The sequence below is a fragment of the Lithobates pipiens genome, unplaced genomic scaffold (assembly GCF_037356315.1).
Source record: "Lithobates pipiens isolate NorthernLeopardFrog02 unplaced genomic scaffold, aLitPip1_a1.2 Scaffold_28, whole genome shotgun sequence".
Lineage (NCBI taxonomy): Eukaryota > Metazoa > Chordata > Amphibia > Anura > Ranidae > Lithobates > Lithobates pipiens.
Genome location: NW_027507789.1, coordinates 122,968,967 through 122,995,289, shown reverse-complemented (window position 1 = coordinate 122,995,289; position 26,323 = coordinate 122,968,967).

The following is a 26,323-nucleotide window of genomic DNA, read 5'->3' as shown; positions in this document are numbered from 1 at the left end:
GCAGTGCAAATCACATCCGATCTCTGTGCGATTCGAGTTCAGCCATTCGCCGCACCCGCCACACCCGCCGCACCCGCCGCAGATCGCAGTTTGCAGATCGCACTGCGATATGCGAACTGATCTGGGGGTGTCAGTAACATTTCACTGACACTCCCAGCAGTCCGCATAGGGCAGTGTGAACTGCCGCCGGGAGGCATGCGATGCGGGAACCCGCCGCGGATTCGCAGCGTTTCCGCATCGCTCCAGTGTGAACCCAGCCTAATAAGCGATCATTTTTCTGATCGCCGTATTAGTGTCACAGGTGACGCTAGTTAGGCAGGTAGGTATTTAGGTTCGCCGCAGCTTTTTATAGCGCCAGGGACCTCCATATACTACCGCATAAAGCCCCCTGATTGCCCCCTAGTTAACCCTTTCACCAGTGATCACCATATAACTGTTACAGGTGACGCTGGTTGGTTAGTTATTTTTTTATAGTTTCAGGGCACCCGCCATTTATTACCTAATAAAGGTTTAACCCCCTGATCACCCGGCGGGTGTCATTTGTGACTAATAACTGTTAGGGCAGTTAGGGTTAGCCCCCTTTAGTTCTAAGGTACCCCCCTAACCCCCCCAATAAAGGTTTAACCCCGTGATCACCCCCCGTCGCCAGTGTCACTAAGGCTGGGTTCACATTGCAGCGGTTTATGAGAACGGATGTGATTCGCACCGCACTGCAGTGCAAATCACATCTGATCTCTGTGCGATTCGAGTTCAGCTATACAGATAGTATGGCTGAATTCGTGTCGCACCCGCCGCACCCGCCGCAAACTCGCACGGGACCCTTTTTTTGGTCCGCAGCAGAATCGGATCGCATGGGTGTTCACACCATGCGATCCAAGTTTGCAGATCGCACTGCGATATGCGAACTGATCTGGGGGTGTCATTAACATTTCACTGACACTCCCAGCAGTTCGCATAGGGCAGTGTGAACTGCCGCCGGGAGGCATGCGATGCGGGAACCCGCCGCGCATTCGTGGCGTTCCCGCATCGCTTCAGTGTGAACCCAGCCTAATAAGCGATCGTTTTTCTGATCGCTGTATTAGTGTCACAGGTGACGCTAGTTAGGCAGGTAGGTATTTAGGTTCGCCGCAGCTTTTTATAGCGCCAGGGACCCCCATATACTACCGCATAAAGCCCCCTGATTGCCGCCTAGTTAACCCTTTCACCAGTGATCACCATATAACTGTTACAGGTGACGCTGGTTGGTTAGTTATTTTTTTATAGTTTCAGGGCACCCGCCATTTATTACCTAGTCTCACTAGTGTACCCCTAGATTTAGGGGTGTCTACTTTCCAAAATGGGGTCATTTGGGGGGGGTTTGTGCCATCTTGGCATTTTATGGCCTTCAAAACTGTAACGCCCTTAGAAAGCCTGAAGGCGGTGCTTGGTTTTCGGGGCCCCGTACGCGGCTAGGCTCCCAAAAAGTCCCACATATGTGGTATCCCCGTACTCAGGAGAAGCAGCAGAATTTATTTTGGGGTGTCATTTCACATATGCCCATGGCATGCGTGAGCAATATATCATTTAGTGACAACTTTGTGAAAAAAAAAAAAAAAAAGTTTGTAATTTTCCCGCAACTTGTGGCAAAATATAAAATATTCCATGGACTCAACATGCCTCTCAGCAAATAGCTTGGGGTGTCTACTTTCTAAAATGGGGTCATTTGTGGGGGTTTTGTGCCATCTTGGCATTTTATGGCCTTCAAAACTGTAATAGGTAGTGAGAAGTGAACTCAAAAATTTACGCCCTTAGAAAGCCTGAAGGCGGTGCTTGGTTTTCGGGGCCCCGTACGCGGCTAGACTCCCAAAAAGTCCCACATATGTGGTATCCCCGTACTCAGGAGAAGCAGCAGAATTTATTTTGGGGTGTCATTTCACATATGCCCATGGAATGCATAAGCAATATATCATTTAGTGACAACTTTGTGAAAAAAAAAAAAAAAGTTTGTAATTTTCCCGCAACTTGTGGCAAAATATAAAATATTCCATGAACTCAACATGCCTCTCAGCAAATAGCTTGGGGTGTCTACTTTCTAAAATGGGGTCATTTGTGGGGGTTTTGTGCCATCTTGGCATTTTATGGCCTTCAAAACTGTAATAGGTAGTGAGAAGTGAACTCAAAAATTTACGCCCTTAGAAAGCCTGAAGGCGGTGCTTGGTTTTCAGGGCCCCGTACGCGGCTAGGCTCCCAAAAAGTCCCACATATGTGGTATCCCCGTACTCAGGAGAAGTAGCAGAATTTATTTTGGGGTGTCATTTCACATATGCCCATAGCATGTGTGAGCAATATATCATTTAGTGACAACTTTGTGTAAAAAAAAAAAAAAAAATTTTTTTTTTGTCATTATTCAATCGCTTGAGGCAAAAAAATAAAATATTCAATGGGCTCAACATGCCTCTTATCAATTTCCTTAGGGGGTCTACTTTCCAAAATGGGGTCATTTGGGGGGGTTTTGTACTGCCCTGCCATTTTAGCACCTCAAGAAATGAGATAGGCAGTCGTAAACTAAAAGCTGCGTAAATTCCAGAAAACATACCTTAGTTTGTAGATGTGACAACTTTTGCGCAAACCAATAAATATACAATTATTGACTTTTTTTTTACCAAAGACATGTGGCTGAATACATTTTGGCCTAAATGTACGACTAAAATTGAGTTTATTGGATTTTTCTAATAACAAAAAGTAGAAAATATCATTTTTTTTCAAAATTTGCGGTCTTTTTACGTTTATATCGCAAAAAATAAAAATCGCAGAGGCAATCAAATACCATCAAAAGAAAGCTCTATTTGTGGGAAGAAAAGGACGCAAATTTTGTTTGGGTACAACATTGCATGACCGCGCAATTACCAGTTAAAGCAGCGCAGTGCCAAAGTGTAAAAAGACCTCTGGTCATTTACCAGCAAAATGGTCCGGTCTGAAAGTGGTTAAAAATGTACCAGTTCAAAATTACAAACAGATTCTACTTAACATAACAAACCTACACAGTCCCTGTCTTGTTTGCACCGCCTGTATACTACTGTTCTGAGTATATAGGGCCTGGGGGCCCCACGCCTTTCCTTTTTTTAATTCAGGTACGGGGTTCCCCTTAATATCCGTACAAGACCCAAAGGGGCTGGTAATGAGCAGGGGAGCTACCCATGCCATTTTTCTCAATGATTTTCATCCATATTGCCAGAACCAGCCATTACATTAAAACCGCAAGCAGTTTTAAATTATTTTTTTTCCGTTAGAACTGTCATTTTGTGCAGGGACTGTTCTAAACATGGGAAACATGTGCCACTTCACAGGCATACCATAGACACCCCCCAGGCACGATATTTAAAGGAATATTTCAAATTTTTTTCACTTTAAGCGTCATTAAAATCAGTGCTCCCGAAAAACGGCCATTAGTAAAAAATTTTTTTGCATTGATACATGTCCCCTGGGGCAAGAGCCGGGTCCTCAAACCATTTTTAGGACAACTTGCATATTAGCCTTTAAAATTAGCACTTTTGATTTTGAACGTTCGAGTCCCATAGACTTTAATGGGGTTCTAAAGTTGGCGCAAATTTTCGGACCGTTCGCAGGTTCTGGTACGAACCGAACCGGGGAGGTGTTTGGCTCATCCGTACTATTTAGCATCTCAACTAGTGTACATCCATGACTAGTTGCACCCAACTTCCGCCAATGAGTGCATCCCATTGCTCAGGCTAGATGGTCCTCACTGGATTTGCAGACTCACTGGATGTAGTGAGACTCTGTGATCTCCTCTAGAGACAAAATAATTCAGCTTAAAATTTTCTATCACAATCACCTTACCCCTGCCCAGCTCCATAATCCAAGTCTATGCTCTACAACTGACTGCTTCAGAGGCTGTGGACTCCACAAAGACTTTATACCAGGCCCGGACTGGCCATAGGGCAGACCGGTATTTGCCCGGTGGGCCGGGGGCCGCCGGGCCACTGGGCTGCATGTCTGGGATGCGGGTTCTGACATGCAGGACCGATGTTCCGCCAGTAGTGTACTAAGTGGGAGGCAGGCTGCCAGTGACAAGCTCTTTGAGAGCTGTAGTTGCTCTTTGCAGTGGGGGGTGGATGCTTGCTAGCCTCGGAGCCACACTCGAGTGGCACATCAGGGGGCCGGAACCCGCAACGATCCCCTTCTCTCTGGCACGGTGGCCGCGTCTCTGATCAGTCTCGGTTCGGCTGTCTCACACAGCCGAGCAGAGTTAAGCTGGGGTCTGTATTGTAGGGGGCGTTCTATAGTGTGGAGGGTCTGTAATGTAGGGAGTTCTGTATTGTAGGGGGTTCTGTATTTTAGGGGGGTTCTGTATTGTAGGGGGGTCTGTAATGTAGGGGTCTGTATTGTAGGGGGCATTCTGTAGTGTAGGGGGGTCTGTACTGTAGGGGGGTCTGTATTGTAGGGGGGTCTATATTGTAGGGGGGTTCTGTATTGTAGGGGGTCTGTAATGTGGGGGGTTCTGTAGTGTAGGGGGGTCTGTAATGTAGGGGGTTCTGTATTGTAGGGGTCTGTAATGTAGGGGGGTTCTGTAATGTAGGGGGGTCTGTAATGTAGGGGGTTCTATATTACAGGGGGGTCTATATTGTAGGGGGTTCTGTATTGTAGGGGGTTGTGTATTGTAGGGGGGTTGTGTATTGTGGGGGGTTCTGTAATGTAGGGGGGTTCTGTAGTGTAGGGGGTCTGTAATGTAGGGGGGTTCTGTAGTGTAGGGGGGTTCTGTAGTGTAGGGGGGTCTGTAATGTAGGGGGTCTGCAATGTAGGGGGGTCTGTAATGTAGGGGGGTTCTGTAGTGTAGGTGGGTCTGTAATGTAGGGGGGTCTGTATTGTAGGGGGCGTTCTGTAGTGTAGGGGGTTCTGTAGTGTAGGGGGTTCTGTAGTGTAGGGGGGTCTGTAATGTAGGGTGTCTGTAATGTAGGTGGTCTGTAATGTGGGGGGTCTGTAATGTAGGGGGGTTCTGTATTGTAGGGGGTTCTGTATTGTAGGGGGGTCTGTAATGTAGGGGGGTTCTGTAGTGTAGGGGGGTCTGTAGTGTAGGTGGGCCTGTATTGTAGGGGGGTCTGTATTGTAGGGGGCATTCTGTAGTGTAGGGGGGTCTGTAATGTAGTGGGTCTGTATTGTAGGGGGGTCTGTAATGTAGGGGGGTTCTATAGTGTAGGGGGTTCTGTATTGTAGGGGGGGTTCTGTAGTGAGAGGGGGTTCTGTATTGTAAATCCCACCCTCCCCCTGTGTGAATTGGTAATGGGGTACAAATGTACCCCTACCATTTCACAAAAAAAAATGGCAAAAATGTTAAAAAAGACAATAGCCGGTTTTTGACAATTCCTTTATTAATGTCTCCTTCTTTCCCTGCTTCTTCTGGTCTTCCTTTTGTGTTCTTCTTCTTCCTCCATCTTGTCCTTCCCCCGCTTCTTACTCTATCTTTCCTCTGCTTCTTCCTCCGGTCTTCTCGTCCGACATCTTCCTCCGGCTTCTTCTTCCCCACTTCGTCCTCCGGACGATCCGCCTCAATGCGAGTCTCCCGCTGTGTGACACTTCTGTTCTTGTGACAGCTCTTATATAATGGAGGGCGGGGCCATCCGGTGACCCCGTACGTCAGGGAAGTCAGAGGGGGCGGGGTCACAGGTGGCCACACCCCCTTTTATAAGAGTTGTCACAAGAACAGGAGTGTCATATGGTGGGAGACTCCCATTGAGGCGGATCGTCCTGAGGATGAAGCGGGGAAGAAGAAGCCAGGGGAAGATGCTGGACCAGAAGACCGGAGGAAGAAGCAGAGGAAGATGGAGGAAGAAGCAGAGGAAGAAGAAGAACAAAGAAGGAAGACCAGAAGAAGATGGAAGAAGAAGCAGGGAAAGAAGAAGACATTAATAAAGGAGGTTCTGACCCTCCGGGGCTGGAGCTGCAGGCTGTGTGCCCCTTGGTAGGCCGCAATCCCCTCACACAGCAGTAGAAGTTTGCTCTCCAGGTAGGCTCCAGGAAAAAAGGCCATTTGGGCCTGGTCCACCCTGTACTTTTATAGTCTCTCTCACAATTCTCTTGACTCTGTAAAGCAGCCTGGGATTTGCAGTTCTGCCCCCTCAAAAGTCAGTCAGGCTGCTTTGTGCTGGGACTTCATATTCCACAGTTCTCTGCTGCTGTTTCCTGATGATTGGCTCTCAGTCTCTTCCAATAGGGAGGCTACAGAGTGAGCAGTTCTGCGTGTCTGTGTGTGTGTGAGGAGAGGTGGGGGGGGACGGGGGGGTCGAAAAGCCTGTGCAGCTGCTATCAGGCAGCTGTCCTCTTCATGGATTCAATCAGCTTGGAGAGGTACCTGCTACATACAGTATTCGCAATAGACGTTTAACAGGGCTAGAAAGCAGTAAATCACCCAATATGTCTAGAAGGCAATTCTAAGCCCTTGTACACACGGTCGGAGATTCCGACAACCAAATTCGTCGGATTTTGTCCGACGGATTTTGTCCGAAACTGTTTTATACACACGGTCGGACAAAGTTGTCGGAAAATCCAACGTGATGACGTTATTTCGTTACGACGGGACTATGTTCACGCTAGTAGCCAATAGCTTTGGTGTAGGAATTTGATCTGAGCATGCGTGGCACTTTGTCTGATCGGAATTCTCTACACATGATCGGAGTATGTCCGATCGGAGCATTTTGTCGGAAAATATTTCCGGCAAGTTGGAAAAGTTGGTCCGACGGATATTCCGACGGAAACAGTCCGATGCAGACCACACACAGTCGGAATATCCGACAAAACGCTCCGATCGGACACATTCCGACGGAATCTCCGACCGTGTGTACAAGGGCTTAGGATGCATGATATTAGGAAAGCCCAATGTCATAGAAAGGGAGGAGCCAACCAAAACGTTTGCACCAAAGAGTAGGACCAGAAGCAATGTATAAAGTCTTCATGGAGTCCACAGCCTCTGAAGCAGTCAGTTGTAAAGCATAGACTTGGATTATGTAGCTGGGCAGGAGTAAGGTGATTGTGATGGAAAATTTTAAGCTGAGTTATGTTGTCCCTAGAGGAGATCACAGAGTCTCACTACATCTAGTGAGTCTGCATATCCAGTGAGGACCATCTAGCCTGAGCAATGGGATGCACTCATTGGCGGAAGTTGGGTGCAACCAGTCATGGATGTACACTATTTGGGATGCTAAATAGTATAAATAGAAATTAGGGTAAGCATGTCCTGGCAGATGAGTCCGTCATTTCAATAACTTGAGCTATTCTAGGGGTTTTATGGTCCCAGATGAATGTCGTACAGACAGTATCAATTAAAAAAAAAACTTATTTAGGTATTTTACAGGGAAAGTTAGCCAAAACATATAACAATTTAGGTAAATAGATCACTTTAAGAATATTGACTGTGCCCACAACATCCAACGGGAAGTCCATCTATTGCTTAGTTTGTCACCGCAATGTGCGATTAAAGGACATACATTATTAGCTATATATGAACTGAGAGGTAATATCTGAAGGAGTTGACTAGCTGGAGTTTTGAGATTGAGTGAATCACTTGTGTAGCTGCTTGATTCAGAAGAAAGAAGCTAGACTATCCCAATTCACTCAAAAACCAGAATAGTCTCCAAATTGTATGTACTGTGATCTGCCAAATAGACCAGTGTATCATCGGCATTGTTAAGGTTCCAGTAATCTGCTATGTACTTCATACATTTCCATTTAACCACCACATCCTCTAGCCAGTTTGAATTTAAGAGCCACAAGCCTGGGCCTGTATGAAGAAGGAGTTGGAGGTCAAGTGTGAGCAGTGGGTGGAAGTGTTCTTACTTTTATTACAGTACTCCATTACATACATTGATACTTTTGTTGAATAAATAATAGAAAAGCATTTTTTTTTTCCACATGTCACCCTTCTGTAGGCATTTCCTTTTTAATGTGACGGTACATTGTACAAAAACACAGCTACCACAGTTTTTGACTCTGTGGTCACTCTGGGGACCTGGGAAAAAGGGGTATACAGTCTGATGTTACACTGTTATGCCCCGTACGCACGATCAGAAATTCTGTCAGAAAAAACTTTGATGGTTTTTCCGACGGAATTACGCTCAAGCTTGCCTTGCATACACACGGTCAAACAAAAGTTCTCTGAACTTTCGACCATCAAGAACGTGGTGACGTACTACACTACGACGAGCCAAGAAAATTAATTTCAATGCTTCCGAGCATGCATCAAACTGTTTCCGAGCATGCCTGATTTTTTGCGCGTCCTAATTGCATACAGACCAACGCATTTTTGGTTAGGAACTTTTTCTGAGCGAAAAATAGAGAACATGCGCTCAGTCTTTTGCTGGCTGGAATTCTGCCAGCAAAAGTCCGATGGAGCATACACACGGTCGGAATTTCCGACCAACAGCTCACATCCGACTTTTTCTGGCGAATTGCTGATTGTGTGTATGGGGCATTACACTTTATTATGTCCATGGCCAAGTAGCATTCTCGCAACAATATGCAATTATGCCATCTATATATTTCTAGACCTAGTTATCAAGTCTGTATTCCTTGGTGGTCAATTGATCACAAATACAGCAACATGTAATGCCTCACATTTCCTATAGACCATGCTATTTGGTGGATAGAGGATGGATCCACTGCTGCTCCCCGCCAAATATAATTTTTTTCTTGTACATGCTATCCAGGGCAGTGCTTAGCCATCCCCTTTCTCCCCATACCATTTGTTTGACAAACCATTGACTATTAGCTCAGAAAATGTCCAGAACAGTTTTTTAACTTTTAGCTACAATTGACTTTAATGGGGTTTGGATTCAGCTACTGAAATGTATTCATGTTCACTGACCCTGGCTCGAACCAAGTGTGTTTGACTCATCACTAGTCTCTACCTGCTGTTCATGCTAATTTCCCGTTAGCTGTAAGTTTATTAATTATTTAGCAAGGTTCCCTGAGATATGAAAGTTACTTCAAGGGTTCCTCTGTGTTAAAAAGGTTGAGAAAGGCTGCTGTGTGCTTTTTGAAATGTATAATGGTTAAGAACATCAAATACCACCAGGAAAAAGCCTCCCCCTAGGGCTAACGTGCAAAAGACAAAAAAAGAAACATACCATAAATATCTCATATAAACAATACAGTGATGTATGTCAATAAAATTCATATAACAACCTAGTATATAATATCCATAACATATTCATTTCAATAAAATGGTGGGGAATTCGACAATCAAGGTCAATCATATAAAACGGAAAATGTCCTATCAAATACTTACTGTAATTTTCCTTTCCTGATAGACTCTATGGCATCAATGTGTGGGTTAGCCCCACCTCCATAACTACCCAATAGGACCCCTCTCCCATAAATCTTTGCTCTAGGCTGCTATCCATGTTCCGTAACTAGCCTACTCCAGACATTTGGGAGGGAACTCCTGCTGCCACAGAGTCTATCAGGAAAGGAAAATTACGGTAAGTATTTGTTAGGAAATGTTCAGTTTTCCTGACAGACTACATGGCAGCAATGTGTGGGAAATAACTCGTCATACACACCCGAGTGGGCAAAATGTTGAGCAAAGAAACCAAAATTTATTTAACATTCTCAACCGACAATACTTGTAAACCAAAATTAATGGATGACAAAGAGGCTGGTTCAACACAGTAGTGAGAAACAGATGTGTTGATAGCCGCTCTAAAGATGATTTCAGGCCCGGCATGCCGGGAAGCTGCCCAAGAGGTTGAGATACTCTGAGTCAAATGAGCGCCCTTTGCTCTGTACGCCCTTTGAATGGTCTGCACAATCCAGGAAGAAACTGATCCGCCCAAAGCCTGCATTCCTTTGTTTTTACAATGGAGAAGGACAAAGAGAAACTCAGATTGCCTGAAAGGAGCTGTGACCTCCAGGTATTGTTTCAGAGTGTGGCCTACATCAAGAGGATGAACATCTTGATTGTCTGTTTACCTAAAAGAGAGACGCACAATCTCTTGATTTAGTTTGACCCTATGATGGGAATCAACACTGCTCTGTCTGGAATAAAGTCAGAAAAGGCTCATCTGAATCTAAATTTCTAATTTCGGACACACTTTTGGCTGAAGTCACAGCTACCAGAAAAGTAGTCTTGAGTGTGAGGTCTCTTGTTGAAAGAGGTTTGTCAGGATGTGATCCAAGATTGGAGAGAAAATCCAAAACAAGAGGGAGATCCCATTTGGGGAACCTGAAGAACTGACGGACCAGAGAATGATTTTCCCATGAAACTCCTGTGAAGGCCGAGATAGCTGATACTTGCACTTTCGGTGAGCTGACTGCCAGAGACAGGTCAAGTCCTAACTGTAGAAATCTAAGGATGTCTTGAACTGCTGGGGTGTTACAAGGATTCAGACTGGAAGACATGTGATCAGTGAATCTTGACCATATACGTTCATATACCCTATTGGTACTTTTGCTTCTGGCACTAAGAAGGGTCGGAATAGCTTCTCCAGAGCAACCTCGAGCTTTGAGCCTTCCCCTCTCAAGAGCCAAACACTGAGGTGTAGGTAAGATGGACACGGGTGTAACGTTGTGCCTTGAGACAGTAGATCTGGCCTGAGAGGTAGGGGAACTGGGTCTTGATAACTGTAGGTGTCAAAAGAGGGAACCAAGGCCTGTTGGGCCAGAAAGGAATCAATGCTATGACTTACACCTTCTCTGTTCTGAGCATCCGGAAAAATTGGAGAATCACCGGAGGGAAGGCATAGGTTTTTTGAACCCTCCACTGATTCGTGAGAGCATCTATCCCATACACCTGAGGTACTCTGAACCCTCGAATAGTATTTGGGCATTTTGTGATTGCATGGGGAAGCAAATAGATTGACCTCTGGAGACACTCCCAGGGTCAGAAGCCACTCGAACACCTCTCTGTGAAGAGAACACTCATTATTATTCATTTGAACACGAGAAAGGAAGTCCGCCTGTTCGGAATCCCTGGAATGTAAACCGCAGAGATGTTGGACAAGTTTTTCTGAGCCCAGTTCATGATTGGCTCCACTTCCTGTATTAGGGACCAGCTTCGAGCTCCGCCCTGCTTTTTTACGTAAGCTACTGCAGTTGTATTGTCCGCCCTGAGCATTACTGACAAATTCATTATTAGATGGCAAAATGACAGGATTGACTGAAAGGCGGCTCGCAGCTCCAGTATGTTGGAGACAATCCCCTCAGAAGGGAAATGCCATCTGCCCTGAGTCACTTCCGAAAGGCAGTGAGCGCCCCAGCTCCGATTGCTGGCATCTGATGTTATCATGACCCATGTGATAGGTACAATTGAATGGCAATCACGCAGATTTTTCCCTTGAAGCCACCAAAGGAGGGACATTCTCATGGTTGGAGTAAGGTGTATGCACAGGATATGGCTGGAGGAATCCCATTGTTGAAGGAACTCTTTTTGGAAGGGCCATGTATGCCATTGAGCCCACAGCACCATAGGAATGGTGGCTGTCATCGTGCCAATCACCTTCAGGCATTGGAGAGCGGAGAGGTGAGACGACGTGAGGACTGCATGTATTCTGTCTCAAATCACTCCAATCTTCTCCTCTGGAAGGGAGATAGTGCCTTCCAACGTATTGAATTGAGCCCCTAGAACAGTGATGGCAAACCTTGGCACTCCAGATGTTTTGGAACTACATTTCCCATGATGCTCATGCACTCTGCAGTGTAGTGGAGCATCATGGGAAATGTAGTTCCAAAACATCTGGGGTGCCAAGGTTCGCCATCACTGCCCTAGAAGCACAAGGAATTGTGTTGGCTCTAGATGGCTCTTCCCTAAATACAGGAGTCACCCAAATTCTTGCAGGGTGGAAATGACTAAGCTCCTGTGCTCTAAGAGTTGGTCTTTGTTTTGAGCTAGGAAAAGTAGGTCGTCCAGATAGTGGTGGAGACGAATCCCTTTGACCCGGAGAAGAGCAACAACAGATAATAGGACCTTGGAAAAGACCCAAGGTGACGTTGTTAGACCGAAGGGGAGACACGTGAATTGCAGTTGCTGTTCACCTACAGCAAAGCGAAGGAATTGCTGGAAGTCCCTTGCCACCGGAACGTGAAAGTAGGCATCTTTTATATTGATTGAAATCAACCAGTCTCCCAGATGTACTGACTGTTGAATTGTAAGTAAAGATTCCATTTTGAACTTTTCTTTCCGGATAAAGAAATTGAGATGGGTTAAGTCTATGACTGGTCTCAATGTGCCGTTTTTCTTTTGTATCATGAACAGAGGAGAATGCATGCCTTTGCCTCGTTCGTCTTCTGGAACAGGGATGGCTGCGCCTTGATCCAATAAACAATTCACGTAAGCTAACAGGACCTGCTTTTTCTCTTCTGAACCTGGAAGAGTTGCAGGAATGAATCTGAGTCTTGGGGTACTGTTGAAACCCCACGTGTGACCGGAGGAGACCGTCTTGATGGTCCAGTAATCCCGGATTCAGGCCACCCAGACATGCCGGAAGCAGAGATGACGAGCCCCCACCTGGCATGCCTGAACGGGCCCAATCTCAAAAGTACTTAGTGGAATCCTGGTTGCCGGAGGACCCACCTTTTGTGGGTTTTTTGAAAAAGGGCTGCCTGGATTTCCAGGACCTTGAAAACTCCCTACCAGGTCTGTAACTGCGTGCTTCCCTGGATCGATCAGAATTTTGTCTTCTTGGGAATGAGCGTTTCTGATTCTGTAGGCGTCGGTCTTGAGGGAAGAAACCAGACTTTGGCCCGGGTTATGGATCTATCAAGTTTGTTGCCAAAGGGAATTTGGCACCAAGCTTGTTTGGAAGCCAGATCCGCCAACCATGGACAGAGCCATAAGGCACGACGTGCTTAAACAGCTGCCGATGACATCAATAGAAGCCTCCCCCAGAAAGGTGGACGCCAGCCTGATCTCCTGGATAGGGGAATCTTTAGCCACTTCACTGGTGATACCTCTTAGGAACTCATCAGCATTGTCAGTCCAAGATTCCATGGCTTTGGATACTGTGGCTATAGCAAGTACTGGCTTACCTTTCCTAATGTCAGGTAAATCTTTTATAAATCAGAATCAATCCGTCTTTCCAAAGGATCTTTAAAAGAGACAGTATCTTCAAAGGGAAGGGTTACATATCTTACTAACCTCATAGGTGCTGCGTCCACCAAAGGAGCTGACTCAAGGTGTTTTACTTCCTCTTCCTTGAAATGATACCGCTTCAAGACTTTTGATTGCATGGAACTCTTTTTATCCATCTTGCTCCATTCATCAGATATGATGTCACCCAGCTCAGAGATAAAAGGAAAGTACTGGCGCTCCTTATTGAGCTTCTTGAAAAATGTTCTGTTTTGGGGGGGGGGGGAAGTAACAGGGTCTTCCCACTTCAAAGGCTCTCTTACTGCTTTCCCCAAGGAAGGAACTATAGCATATTCAAAACCGATCCCTGGATCTTCTGGAACCGATTCGCTGTCTGAGATAGGAGCGGAGTGGTGACTTGGTTGGGAAGATTCCCATGTCTCGTGCACTAAACCTTCTCCCACTGGAGGGAATAACGGGTCTGATGGGGAATCACGGTGCTGTTGAGCCTCTCTTTCCTGTAGAGATTCTTTCACAACCCGCCTTACCACAGACTCCAGGCACTGGTCTGCACCATCCCTCTCATCTGCAGGTTTAGCAAAGCAGTGATCACAGAACTATTTGTGTACTGGAACAGTCATCCTACACTCCCAGCATGATTTTTCTGGTCTCTTGCTAGAGCGAGATGAGAGGGGTTGAGGAAGATCTATGAAGGCTAGACCTGGAGGAAGATTGCCGATGGTGTGATTTTGAGGAACCGTTCTCTATGGGAACTACATTGTGGATCAGACCTAGAAGGGCTGTGAGGAAAGAAGACAGAAAAGAGAGAGACAGAAATCAGCTAGTGCTCTAAAGCCCTACTCTCTCCCCTTCTGAACAGGCAGAAAAGCATAAAACTGCAAACATACCTGCTACGAGTGGGCTGGCCACTAGGAGCAGTGAGGAATCCATGATATCAGAGTAGGATACTGCAGGGATGAGATAAACATCAGCTGCCTTGTCAGGGAACCTACCCTCACCCACTAGAGCCAGCGCTTACCTGAAATCGCCAAGTCAGAAGCTCAGGGAAGTCGCCGCAGAGCCCACAATAATTTCCGGGGCTCTGTGGGCTTCCTCCAGCATTTAAAAGTGTCATCAGTGATGTCACCGACAGCGTCAGACATGAGACGCTGACGCACATGTGCAAACCAAGCCTCATCTTCGTATCGGGTCCACGCATGTGCAGAGCGCATGCCGGTACCTGGAAGTAAGAGAGAGCGGCCGCTGGAACGCAAGAAGAGCCAGCGCCATGCATAGGAAACATCAGCGAAGGAAAAACACAAGGAAGTAAGGTACAATAGAACACACAAACACTACTGCCATGCATATAGATAGACTCACCACTCCACCTACGATCACCTGGGCCAAGGGAACCAATATGCACCGGACTTTATAGCAGATAATGGTTGTCAAATATCAATAGACAAACAGACCGTGAACGCACAGATGAACAGGTTTCCAATTCTTCAGCGCTACTCTGTACTACACTCCATACCCTGCTTAACAGTCAGGGCCTATCGGAGGAACATAACTTGGTACTCTGCAGATTCTGATCGCAGGGGAGTCATCTTCAGTTAGAAGAACCAACAACATGGACCTATGGAGGAGGACAAAAAAGGAACATGGATAACAGCCTATAGCAAATATTTATGGGAGAGGGGTCCTATTAGGTAGTTATGGAGGTGGGGCTAACCCACACATTGCTGCCATGGAGTCTGTCAGGAAAATATCTTATAACAGCCAGTAATAGAGCTGTGGATGTTATTAGAATCAAAGTGAGATGCAACAGGGGCGTGGCCAAAACCAGCATGTGAGAGGATGCACAGCTCCTGCCTGATCCGCTCTTTGATATTTCCACGGCATCCCTGATCTTGCTCTCTTCGGCTCCCCAGCTGGCTACTGAGACCCAGCACCTTCCTGCACATGGGGGAAGACCCACCGAGGCCCGTTGGAGATGGCGGGACCGGACTCCCAAGATGGCACTGCCGCGACAGCGGCCATGGCGCAGCGCACTCCGCGAACGGCCGACAGATCCAGAGATGGCGGCAGCAGAAAAGCTCAGAAGTCACAGGGTAAGGAGCAATACAGAGACATGCTATACTATGCCCAAAAACTACAGGGCCCTGTGGCTGCTGAAGCAGTGGAGACAGAACACAGAGGGGAAGAGGCAGATTGGGGACAGGACACAGACAGCATTCCCAGCAACTCCATGGAGGATGCAGCTCATCCCTCCCCAGAGGGCACATCAGAGACTCCGGAGCAACCCACATTAGCTGAAATACTAAAGGCCGTTCATATGTGTACAGCTTCAGTTAACGTCATGAAGGATCAGTTTGGGGGCCTAAGAGAAGAGGCATCACTTCTTAGACAAGACTTTCAAAAGGTTAGAGAGAGAGCAACAGCAGTTGAAAGCAGAGTATGTGATATAGAGGACAAGCTACCTTCACTTGCATGAGAAGTCAGAGCAGCACACCGCATGGCTCAAGACACATACAACAGAGCTGAAGACACAGAAAACCAATTGCAAAGAAACAATGTTTGCATTGTTGGTCTCCCCGAGAAATCAGAGGGTTAAGACCCCACTACATTTGTGGATAATTGGTTGGTTGAGACTTTTGGCAGGGATGCATTTTCCCCATTATTTACAGTGGAAAGAGCCCATAGAGTTCTGGGCAGGCCTCTTCCACAGGGAGCCCCTCCCAGGTCTATGCTGGCCAAATTACTACATTACCAGGACAGAGAAGCTGTACTGCGCTGTGCGCGTGAGTGGGCAAATGTTAAATTCAACTGAGTCAGAGTGTCATTCTACCCGGACTTCTCTGCTTAGGTTCAGAGATGCAGAGCAAAATTTGCAGATGTGAAACGCCTGAGGGCCCTTCAATTACCATATGCCATGCTCTACCCAGCTAAATTGCGTGTGACAGCAGACGGGCACGCACAGTTCTTTGAGTCAGCTAGGGAGGCGGCGCCCTGGCTTGACCACAATGAACAGGCCTTACGCCACAAACGAGCGAATGCAGATGGAAAAAAATAAACACAATACATTGCCTGGCTGTCAAAGCAAAATTTTGTCTACACTGAGGGGATGCTGTCTTCACATTTTTACTCTGTTAAAACCTTTTCATTCCATCCTGCTCCTTCCTTTTTTCCCTGTATACTGGGGGATGATACATTTATACAAATGCAAGGAAATTGACTGTGACTTACTATTCAACAACCCCATATATTTCACTTTGTTCTAAGAGCATTGCAAAGACAACCAGCCTACGTTTGGGCTGTGTTGCCATAAAAGGAATTGCCCTGTTGGTAATGCTAATATGGATGACTTTACTTGTTGTTTTTTTTGCTGGCACGTAACAAAGTAAAAGTTTCTACCTGGATATGGAACTACCTGTTCAAAGCCGCACCACTGTTTGCTGGCACCGTTATGCCCTGTTGCCCCCCGTAGTCATTCCGATCAGAGGGTGCTTGAAAGGCACTCAGATACTGATTTTTGTCTCGACATGGCGGGTATGCCTTTGATTTCCTGGAATGTTAGGGACATGAACTCCCCCTTCAGCGCACAATGATATTTACGTGTATGAAAAAGTTTTACCCTGCTGTCCTATGTTTACAGGAAATACATCTTACAAATTATACCAAAAGCTGCCTGAACTATACCTGGGTGGGTTGGGCGTACCACTCCACTCACTTCCTTCTCCCGGGGTGTGAGCGTGATGGTGCATAGGTCCCTGGATTATCAGGAATACGCTTCTAAAAAAGACCCAGAGGGAAGGTTTGTGTTTTTATATTGTCGAATAGGCATTTTGCAATGTATTTTGGCTTGTGTGTGCATACCCCCCCATTTGATGCCCGGGTGCTTTGGCTTCTCATGGAATTCCTGGAGGGGAAGCCGAACCTCCCAATGTTGCTTGTGGGGGACTTCAACAGCTGGTTAAACCCAGAGCTGGACAAACACCCGGTACCGGAAGCACATGTTCCTCATAGAGTAACCCCTCTGGCCAGATTGTTACAGGAGGTGGGGTGGCTAGACATATGGAGACACCAAAATCAGACAGCAAAACAATTCTCCTGCTTCTCAAAAACACATGGGTCTTTGTCCAGGATAGACTTGGTAGTGGGTAACTTGGCTATGCTCCCCTCGGTTTCAGATATCGCATACAAACCAAGGTGTGTATCTGACCACTCTTACCTGGTGGTAAACCTTACTGTGACTCAAACTGCTACACTCCCAAAAGCACCCTGGAAATTGAATGCCTTTTGGCAACAGCTATTTACATCTCCTGAGGAACTAGAGGAGAGCATCCGGAAATTCTTTACCCACCAGCCTGACTCAGAATCAGTACTGACCGAGTTGGAGACATTTAAGACGTATCTGAGATGAGTACTTAGTAATGAGGTTACCAAGGTTAAAAAAGCAATCTGAGGCCCTCAGAGATGCACTGGAATTGCAGATCCACTCCCTGGAGGTAAAATATGTCCAGGATCCCACAGACTCCGCCAAGGGGGCCTGGCAGACAGCTCAATCTGCTTACGAGCATCTGCTGGCCTCCGCGGCAGAAAATAAGAAGTTCTTTTCTAAGACCGCTTTCTTTGAAGGGGGGGAGACCACTGGCCGTCTTCTGGCTAGAATCGCCAACTCTGAGCAGAAATCACCAGTTATTGGTTCTATAAGGACGGCAGGGGGATGGCTTGTACATTCCCCTGACATGATACTAAAACGCTGGCAGACTTCTATGAAACATTATACCGCTCGGCTTCGGAACATAGCTTTGGAGAACTATCTGCCTATCTAGATGAGATCATCTTCCCGAACCTTTCAAATTCGCAATGTGAGGATCTAGACTCTCCATTAACTTTGGAGAAGCTACAGACAGCAGGGGCAGGGTTTCCCAATTGTAAAGCTCCAGGGGAGGATGGTATCCCAATGGAGATTTACAAACAGTATTCAGTATTCAGTATTCAGAGATATTACTACCTAAGCTGTTAGAGGTGTTTAATGCTGCAAGGGAAAATAATGTCTTACCCCCCTCTATGTCTAAGGCTCATATTGTGTTAATCTTAAAACCTGGTAAAGAACCAGAGGACCCGGCCTCATACAGGCCGATTTTGCTTTTACAGTCAGATATAAAAATACTAGCAAAAGTATTAGCTCTCAGGCTAAATAAGGTAATCACCTCAATTATACACCCTGACCAGGTGGGTTTTATGGCCAACAAGTCAACAGCAATAAACCTTAGACCTTAAACCTTTCTCAATATGCAATCCCAAGCTGACAATGTGGGCAAGAGGGCTCTTCTGTCATTAGATGCTATGAAAGCATATTACAGCGTTGAGTGGCCGTATCTCTGGGAGGTACTGAAGCGATTCTTAGGTGTGATTGCTGTATTACTGCCCCCAGACGGTCATTAGAGAGGCGGATAGAGTGCCACTGACATTTACTGTGGGCCGGGGCACATGGCAGGGGTACCCTCTGCCCCCCCTGCTGTTTGCCCTGGCAATAAAGCCACTGGCAATTTGGATCAGAGAACACGGGGATATCACTGGCTTTTGCTACGGGGACAGACAGGAGAAAGTGATGCCCTAATGCCTATAGATGACATACATACACAACATGGTGAGCGAGTGGGTGACATCCCTATAGCAACCTCCTTCAAATACCTGGGGATTCAAGTGACCCCGCAAATCAGAGAATATATCCAAATAAATATCTCCCCTCTATTGGCCAGGTTTCGCTCAAGAGCCAAGACATGGAATGCCCTATGTATGTCGGTTGCGGGCAAGGTGAATCTGATCAAAATGATCTTCGTGCCCCAGCTACTATACATGCTGCACAACTCCCCAGTAGTGATTCCTCTGAAGACTTTCAGAATTGTGAATACTAAATTTTGCGAGATGATATGGAATAACAGACCCCCTAGGATAAAGTTTGCATACCTACAACAGCCCAAGGACAACGGCGGCCTTGTGCTGACCAACCCTTGGCTGTATTACTTGGCTTTGCAACTGCAACATTTGATAGGTACTATTGTCCAGGAGGGAGACCCAGTAGACAGAACCCCCAACGCCTCAGAAAATATTATGCTCCATACGGTAGGTGGAAAATCCATTCCAACTGCCCTTGAGGCGTTAGCTTCCCCACATATTGCCTAATACAGAAGATATGGAATAAAACCAAGCATCTGCAGGGGGAGACGAGTATTAGTGAGTTCAGTCCCATTTGGGCTAATGATTCCTATCCCGAGCTAGCCAAACTGCAGCATGCGGAGAGGTGGAAGAGGTGTGGTGTTCTCTACTTGACACAAATTATCAGCATTGGTAAATTACCTCTATTCGAAACACTAAGGGAGACATTTATAATGCCAGCGCATATGCATTTTTATTATATGCAGCTCAGTCATGCTTTTATAGCCCAATCAAGGGCCTCCGAGTGGCATGTGGGTGTTACCCCCCTCCTCTTTCAGCTTAAGACAGCAGAGACCTCTAAAGGGTTCATTTCCCAGAGTTATGGAATACTACTGAGTAAGTACCTCACTAAACACCCCTTGACTGTTAAAAGAAAATCGGAATTGGATGTAGGACCACTGGACGATGATCAGTAGGGGGAAGCCCTACAGTCAGTGGCCATATGCTCTTTAAATGTGACACAAAGGTTGACACAACTATACACTTTGTTGAGAATATACTACAGGTCTCACAGATTGCATAGCATGAGACTGCTGCCCACACCTATGTGCACTAGATGTAAAAGGGACCATGGGGACTTGATACACATGCTCTAAGCTGCCCCAAACTGCATGTGTATTGGAGAGGGGTGATAGACACCCTGAGCACAGTGTTTCAGGTGTCAGTTCCATGGGATAAGGTGTTGGTATGTCAATATCATTATTATTAATTGTGATGTTCACTCTAAATCACCTTGTAATGTGGCCCATGGATCACACGGATTCTGTGTTTGGCTTGTGGCTGTTTCTACCAACTATTAACCTACTTTTCTATTTTAATCTACTTTGTCTATGGGCACCTTAATAGTGATAATGTTAAACTGACATAGGCCTTACTATCTTATCCTTAGTTGATCTCTGCTTCATCGTGCTTTGCCCCCCGTATCCGCCCCCAGTGAGATTTAAAAAATAGTGCAGGGACTTCTTTGCTGCATATCGCGTGGCATGGCAGCCCATTCAAATGAATGGGCTTTCGTGCCAGCGCAAACCACGGCCCGCATGGCCACACAAGTGTGGACCTGGATTAAAACACAGCTGTAAAGTGCACTAAAATGCAATAAAACATTTGAAAACCGTACCTATTTCTATATAAACCCATCAAAAACGCACCCACAGTCACATATACAAGTTTAAAAACACATTGAAAACATGTTAAAAACATGATATACAATTTTTGCAAAACATATACCAAGTTTTAAGTGCACCAGTGTGAAAGCAACCTATCTGCTTTTAACAAAAGGTAATTGTGGAACAAAACTGTATTTCAGCACTACAAACCGAAAACACAATTTATTTCATTTTTAATACTCAACCATCTGTAGCACTGACCCCCGAAGGAGCTGCTGGTTTTGATTGGGCCTCTAATCTACCTAGAAACCCCACTAACTTGTCTCAATCCCTTTGGCACAGCTGTGGTGCAATGTAATACAGTACAATATAAAATAATGCAAAGTACCTGTATTGTATCCTCAGGATCCACTGGCTCCATCTGGTGGGGAAAAACAATACGCCACACAACTGGATACTTAACCAGAAATATTGTTTACTATAGAATATTTAGACAGGTGGTTATAGTAATTGTGCTGTCATCCCAACATAGGACGACAGCACAATATATTTCAATATAACAGAATATAACATATGTATGTAAATATATTTATATGAACCTGGGAGCTCCCCTGCTTTAAAGGCTATACGTGAGGCCTCACTTAAAGTACTTTAATCCGGGGTCTTTTCTTCGCTAGCTAAAGTCACTCCTTTGTATTTGTAATCCAAAGTTCATGGAGGATTAAGCTGAAATGCTCCTGATGTAACTCCAGTAACTTATGTACGTACGCTGAGGCGCAAAAATAAATAGGCTCCAAGCCTGCTCAATGTCAGTGGCTCTGCTACGCCTCCGTGGAACTGCAGATTCCAGTGAGGCCTGTATGTGAGTCTAACTGCGTGCAAAGATTAACAAACGGTGGGCTGTAACCCGCTCACCAACTGGATTAGACTTCCGTGTGATCACTTTGGTCCGGTGATTGTAGCTTGTCTTTCCATCAGCTGGGCCAGATGCTCTGTATCACTCTGCAGAATCAATCCAGTTTTCCGATTCTCCGCTGAACGTCTTTGGACCTTCTCAATCCGGCTACCGTCTCTCAGGCTCTGTCAGGTCACCTCACAAGAACAAACAGGCTGGTGCTCTGTGATGGCCGACGGTCGCTGTCTCTGGGGACACCCCTCCACAGATCTGCATAGGCAGGTAACGTGGTCCCAAGAGACCTAAAATGGCCGCTGTTGTCCCATATATCCCCTACCCAACATCCACTGCGTAAGAGAGTGTTCATGGGTAGGTCACGGGCAGACTCCTGGGTAACGTGGTCAACCTCCAGAATCCAAACAAACAGTCACTTCCTGTACCAGTCTTTAGGTTGTTCCGAGGTAATCATAAACAGGTGCGTTACCCATATTTGGTCACTAGATGCCTCTAGTACGAAACCACAGTAATGTTCATGTACCTCACATTGAAGCATGCATAATCACATCAATAAACAAGGATGTCAGCGCTACACATCCATCCATGTCTCAATGCTTTACCTTGCTTTATCTTGAGAAATCACTTTGAAAAACACCTCCTAGCATTTGTGGCCATCTTGAATAAGGGAAGATAAATCATGTACCACCCTTCCACAGGTGGTGGTCTCAGTGGGAGGCATTGGTAGTTTCAAGAAACTATTAGATAAGCACCTGAATGACCACAACATACAGGGATATACAATGTAATACTGAAATTTAATCACACACATAGGTTGGACTTGATGGACTTTTTTCAACCTCACCTACTATGTAACTATGTAGCATTTACTTCCTGGAATTCATCTTTCCTTAGCTCAGGCATGCAGGCAGGAGGGTGTGTGAGAAAGCCCCCCCCCCCTCCTCAAGATGAAAGACTCAATTAATAATTTTGGCCTAGGTCAGGAACCATGAGGTAAATTAAATAATATATAAAAAAAGTTTAAAACTAGCTAAAATAATATTCCTTCCAATCTATTTACTAATGCTATCAGCAGAAGGATTTAAAATAGTTAAAGTGGTAGTAAACCGCAGTCTTTAAAAAACAAAAAAACCTGCAAGACAATGGCATAATGTGCTAGTATGCATTGCATACTAGCACTTTATGAATGTTTACCTTAAAACAAAGCCCTCCAATCACCACTGACAGGGCTTCCATCTTTACCCAGTCTTCCTTCCGGGTTCACATGTTCCAGCCTTCTGATTGACCGAGCCACGATAACACCACTCCCGCACATACATGTGGGAGTCATTGCTTGTGGCACAGAGGTCTGAAGGGATGGCATGGGTAAAAAGACCGACAATTACATTTAAAAAAAAAATATATATATATATTTTTTACTTTCTGTCCCAGTAAGTATCCCAGTAAGTGTATATTGATTCTTTTGTGCAAAAGTTATTACGTCTACAAACTATGGGATACATTTATGGATTTTTTTTTTTTTTTTTTTACTAGTAATGGTGGCGATCAGTGACTTATAATGGCCTGCAATATTGCAGAAAACAAACTGAACAATAACTGACACTTTTTTGAGGACCATTGACATTATTACAGTGATTAGTGCTAAAGATATGCACTGTCACTGTACTAATGACACTGGCTGGGAAGGGGTTAACATCAGGTGTGATCAAAGGGTTAACTGTGTGCCTAGCTGGTGTTCTACTGTAGTGTGGGAGGTGCTTTTAATAGAGAAAGCATAGAGCCATCTCCCTGCTTTGCAGGAACAAAGAATAAATGTCTTCCTTATTGACAGAACGGTGATCCGCCTTGTTTACATAGGCAGATCGCCTTTCTGCCTGTGCACCGAACGATCAGCAGGTACCGGTGGATACTGGGTCTGTGGGCCGCCAGCGAGCCGCCAGCAGTGCGCACTCGCGCCTGATACCCAGAAATGCAAGATCACGTATATACACAGTACATGATCTTGCTATAGGGCGGTCAGCAAATTGTTAATGTTGATTGAGAGAATTTAGTTCCACTTTAAAGTGGAATATAAGAGCACGAAACCAGACTTCAGAAGAAGCCTTACTGAAGCATTAAGACTGAAAAGGGTTACAAAAAGATTTCTCAAAATTTGAGACTCCATTAATCCATATATATAACAGAAAGTTTAGAAATTGTAAAGATTGAGCAACCTTGCCAGTCTCAGTAGGACTTTCTCTCCTACAAAGATCAGTTCAAAGGATTAATAACCTGAGAATGTCAGCTACATAACTGCAGGCATCTCCTATACTTTATACCAATATATATTTTAAAAAAAACACCTAATAAGATTGGTATTTGGAGTGAACATCTGGAGTAAATCACTTCTCTTAAAAAAAAAAGAAAAGAAAAACACTGCTGCCCCCTCAAATGTTTTATTGTAAAAACCACCGAACTGATAGGCCCCTTTCACACATGCGGACCATTCGTCCATTTTTTCATCCATCCGTAGATGGATGAAAACAGACATCAATGCATCTCTATGGGATAGTGGATGTTGGCCGATGATCATCCGCTAACGTCTGCTGACATCCGTCTTTGCTAAGCTCCGTTGTCCATGACTGAAGAAAACCCTATTTTTTCTTCTTTAACCACTACAATACAGGGCACTTTCACCCCCTTCCTTCCCAGCCCCATTTTCAGCTTTCAGCGCTCTAGTGCTTTCAGTGACAATTGCGCGGTCATGCTACACTGTACCCAAATGAAATTGTTATCATTTTGTTCGCACAAATAGAGCTTTATTTTGGTGTTATTTATTCACGACTCCGTTTTTTTTTTTTTGCGATATAAGTGCAAAAATAGCGGAAATTTGGAAAAAAAACAATATTTTCTTTTTTCTATTTGAAAAGAAATCCAATAAAATCAAATTTTGTCATAAATTTAAGCCAAAATGTCTTCTGCTACATGTTTTTGGTAAAAAAAATTCCGTTAAGTGTATAATAATTGGTTTGTGTGATCACGGACATATGTACGCAAATGATCATGTACATATGTGTGCAGGTGATCACGTACATATGTGTGCAGATAATCATTGGGACATGTGATTTTAGTGGGACATATGTGGGGGACATGTTTTTATTATTAGGGACATGTGTTTTTATTATTTGGGGACATGTATGTTTTGGGGACATGTGTGTTTTGGGGACATATGTGGGGACTGTGTTTGTACTGTGTGGTGTGTTGTGTGTTTACACTACACTGATGATCAGTGAGTAAAAAGCTGTAAAAAGCAGCCCATACTCACTGATCATCAGCCGGCTGCAGCGTTCTGCTCTCCTCTCCTCAGCGGTGACTTCCGTGTGAGGAGAGGAGAGCCGATTGCCTAGCAACCGGCTGTTTGTTTACATCACATGACGGCCGTGATTGGACACGGCCGTCATGTGATCAGGAGGGCCAATCACAGAGCCCTCCTGCCGATCTGAGATGTGCCGTGTCCGGGTGACACGAGCACATCGGGATCGCGCCGCTGCGCGAGCGTGCGCGCGATCCCGCTACTCCTGAAGGACATTCCTGAACGGCCTATCAGGAGTAGACGGCTCCCACCCGGCTGTATATATGCATTGGCCGGGTGGGAAGTGGTTAAACACAAAGGAACGGACAAAAAACGGATGTTGGCGGGCGATACGTTTAAATCCAATCCGCTGACATCCATTTTTAACCAAAATATGTAATCTTATAATATGAATATATTAAGAGATCGACCTATGACCCAGGTAGTGGTCTTCAGGAAGTCACATGCAGCTTAGTGTCTTTAGGAAGTCACGTGCAGCCTAGTGCTATTGGAGAGAGAGACAGAGAGAAGACAAAAGACTTGAGAAGATAAGAAGATTTGACAAGACAAAGAGAAGACAAGGCAAGAGACGTGTCACATGAACGCCTCATCAACCCGGTGCATGCCAGGCCAGCCTTGAGGGACAAGAAATGTCTTGAATAAAGTGATCAAATCACAGAAAGTATGATGTGGGAAGAGATATTTGTGGAGGTCACACCAAACTGGGCATCACTCAAACGAAGCGTTAGATACGTGGTGAGCAGTTTGTGGTATGGGGATGGGTTGGTATGGTTAACTTGTAGTACACCCATATGTCACTATTAGCATCCACCAGACAAATCCCAGCACTCCTCTCAAGTATATAAAAGTCATCATGTTTTTGCTAGAAATTTACTTAGAACCCTCAAAGATTATATACATTTAAAAAAAAATTTAACCCTAGGGAATAAAATGGCGGTCGTTACAACTTTATCTGTCACGCGGTATTTGCACAGCAATTTTTCAAAAGCAATTTTTTGGGGGAAAAAAAAAAACTATTTGAAATGAAATGAAAAAGAAAATAAATTGATCGCCCCGTACTGGCTAATGGTCCGCAGGCTGCTCCAGCGCTTGTTTGACGTCCCAGTACCCCACTCCCCTAAATTGTTTTTATTAGGCCTGTCCCAGCCCACACTGGCCAGGCCTAGTCGGAAGCTCCTCAGGCATGTCCTAACAGCGGCCCGTTGCTTGATAGCCTTAAACTGGAAATGCCCGGTGCCCCCGTCAAGGGAGGCTTTATACGCCAGGATCAAAGATGTTGAGCTTATGGAGAAGATGACAGCCAGACTGAGGGATAAGCTGGAGGAGCATGACCTGGTCTGGGGGAGATGGCGGCTGCTGGAGGATTGATGGCGAACCGGTTTGGATGTGGTGATGTAGACCGCTGGCGCTCTAGCTCCTTTTCTTTTTCCGTTTCTTCTTCCTTGTCTCTCTCTCTTCTTCTTTTCTCCGTTTTTTTTTTTTTTTGTGTATGTTGTTGATGGTCTTTGTCCTGTTTCCCGTGTGGCATACGAGCTGAGCAGTAGACCCTGGGCGGCTTCGTGGTTTATTGTGCGGCCGCTTGACTTTCTGTGTCTCTCGTCCCGCTCTGCACCCCCTGGTCGAACCGCCTGTTTTTGCTATACCGCCCTATACCAAGTTACTATATGCTGTATCCC